Raw genomic sequence first — 3,370 nt, 5'->3', positions numbered from 1 at the left:
TTAAACTCCAGGCTGGCTGCCGCGCCGTGCGTGTTTGCGACACTGTGCAGACAGCAGAGCGATGCGGGATGCTGGAGGAGAACAGCAGGCGTTCAGCTGCCGGAGCGAAGACGTGGAAACGTGGGTTGATAGGCTGCTGTTTATTTGGCAGCTGTTCCTCCACTGGTTCGTCTAACTATATGTAGGCATGCTTCCGAAAAAGTGCCTTCTTATTTATCAGACAGGTTGCTGATTAACGTAGCTTTGTGGATGGCATGAAGACGCACGATTGCCCTTAGATACCTGAATGGCACACCTGTTGTCCCTTTGGTCCCTTCAGGGTACTGGTGAATGCTCTGTTCCAGAGACGCCCAACCTTCTGTGTCGGTTGAATCACCTAAATCTCAACCTAAATTATTTGTATTTGCCTTCAATATCCCGTAAGAACGTAAACTAATGTTTTTTTTTTTTTTATACCAATGTTTGATTACAAAATGGATTTTCAAAAAAACTTCCCACAACTAAGACGATTAAGACGTGCCGGTTTTAACCGTCACGTGATTACAGCGTTTACCACACCAAGTGAACTCAATGGAAATATGAAATTCAGTCACGTTTTGTGTTAATAAAGTCAGTTCACGAAACCACTGTTTGGGATGCTCTCTGCAAACAAACAAACAAATAAAAACCGTGTATAAACTATAAATAATCTTAATATAATATAATATATATATTATTTTTATATGTTTCGTAATAATATATATTGTTAAATGTGTGTGTTCACATATGTACAGAAGCATTTTTTTTTTTACAGTTTGGAGTTTGGTGCTCACCTCGGTATTGTAAATAAACTGTATATTTCATTCGGCAACACTTAATGTTTAAAGAAAAATAATAAGAATTAAAATAAAATTATAATAATTGAGACGTAAGCGTCTGTGTCTATGTGAGGGAGAAACATTTTTCAAAAATGAAATCAAACAAAATATCGTAATAAGGATGCAATCACAACCTAGTCCTTGAAACACACACACACACACACTCAGCACCACCACCCTGCACATGCAACCTCAGAACACCTGCCATCAGCCAATCATGGGGATGCGACACAACAGGCCCCTCCCACTGGGCTTCTATGGTTGCCATGGGTTACATGGCATACTAGTGGGGTCTTTTGAAGCAGGTTCACATTAATAACCACAGATATGCAAAGATATCCCCTGTCTTTCTGTTATTATTGCTATGTATGTAGTTATAATCTCCACAGTGTCACCGGACTCATAGATACACTGTCCACTAGTGTCCAGATACCAGTTCTAATAAATGAATTAGCTTTCACCCAGTCGTTCAGTTGCACAAACAGCTTATATAATCTCCATAGCACAGCGCTGCCAATAGCATGGGATGCTCTGGAGCAGCACACATGAACCTCAGGTTACCCTGCCAAATGGCAGGCGTCAGCACTGGGCTGTGGAGCAGTGGGACTGCATTCTCTGGAGTGATCGATAGAGCTTCATCAAATACATCTGGGGGTGAGCTGGGGTGGCGATTGGGATCCAGAGCTAATCCATCATTAGTACCTGACCTCACTAATGCTCAAAGTAATGGTCAAATGTCTAGTCTAGTGTAGTGTAGTGTAAAGCCTTCCAAAAAAGTGAAGAGGTTGCTTCTGCAGTAAACAGGTGGGCAAACTCCCTCTCAGTTATATACAGTTCTTCCAAATATGCTTTTGGCTGCAGCATAAAAAATAAGAGATATTTATACAGCTCATACAGTCCCTTTATAGGTGATTATTTTTTCCCCACTGGTATTAAATATATTTAAATACTTCAAACACTTAACAGCAGTGCATTTAAAATTAATATAAAAACAACATAATAACAATAAAATGAGCTAAGCATGCCTGACTCATGTCCTGATGGGTTGTTCTCTGTTAACTGAAACAGACAGTTCGATTGCATCCCCATTCATATAAATGTCTGTTGTGGTACATTTGACCATTAGAGCTTCCATACAGCAGAACAGACAAAGGGTCTCTTATTTTCTTTCTCTGTCTCACCATAGGGGGGCAGTAATGTGCACACCAACATTTTACTGCTGGAACAAAACACAGAATCTGCCTTCTGACTTCTAAAGGGAGAAGCTGACCTTCATCCAAAACATGCCTGCAATGCTTGAGATGACCAAAAAGAGAAGAAAGAGAAAAATACATTTACACAATCCATTGACTGCTACCACACTGACCAAAGCCAAGGTAGTAACAAAACCCCAAACCGCCGTGGTCACACACAGGTCACTCATAAACAGACGTAAACACATTGAACCCTCACTCAAAAGCCTGCTTCTGTAAGTGTCCCCAAAGGACCATTGCCTCCTTACCTCAATTCAGTGTGATCTTTTAGTCACTGAATATTGACCTGTGGGTTCCCTACAACATGCGAGCTGAAGCAAGAAGAGAGTCACCATACTGACTATCTTTAATGCAAACAAAACAAGAGATACAAGTGTGGTGAATCATTCGTCACATATCATACAAATGACAGTCTTACAAATGCTTTGGCTAAGGAAAGTTCAGAACCCTTTGTCCATATTTAAACTGGATTTCAAGAAAAAGAAAAAAAACATTTTGGGATTTTAATTCAGCATATTCAACTGAACCATCATAATTCCTACTTGTTGCCAAATACAAAATGAGCTGGAAACCCAGGCACAGTTTAAGCCTAGGCCTAGACCAAAAAAAAAAAAAGGCATTTCCAGCAGTGTTTTACTATTGATGCCTTAATCTATGTCTTGGAAAAGACCCTATATGTCCATAAGTATTCATACACTCCTTCTAATTGGTGAATGCAGCTATTGCCGCCGAACCTATGGCAGGCATTCACTTGTTTAACACACAGCTTATATAACATTGTTTCCAATTGAACAAGATGCTGCGGCACAGGCACACCAGCCAAAGGTCACACAGCTTGAGCAGGGGTGTCCAATCCCATCCACAAAGGGCTGGTGTGGCTGCAGGATTTCATTCCAATCAAGCACTCTTGTTTAATTAGTCAGTCTCAGTTTTTTTAAACAGCTAACCATGTGTGATCCTGCTTGTTTTGGAACCAAAACCACAATGACCTTTTTGCAGACAAGACTGGGCATCTCTGTGCTAGAGCCCCTTAGCATTAGACTGTGGAGCAGTGATGGAACACCATCAAAGGCCTTTGTGATGGAGTGTGATGAGACCCAGAATAAAATAGAGGCTGAAGTGTAGTAAAAAGGTCACACACCACTAAAAAAAAAATGATTGAGTGATGCCACTTTTGGGTTCATAAAGAACCATGTTTGTAAAAGAGAGAGAGAGCTTCTACTATGGGATCACTCAAAGAGCCCAAAGACATGTTGGATT

Source organism: Salminus brasiliensis, chromosome 6 (assembly GCF_030463535.1).
Source record: "Salminus brasiliensis chromosome 6, fSalBra1.hap2, whole genome shotgun sequence".
Lineage (NCBI taxonomy): Eukaryota > Metazoa > Chordata > Actinopteri > Characiformes > Bryconidae > Salminus > Salminus brasiliensis.
The sequence above is the reverse complement of the archived record's forward strand: the minus strand, read 5'-3'. Positions refer to the sequence as shown.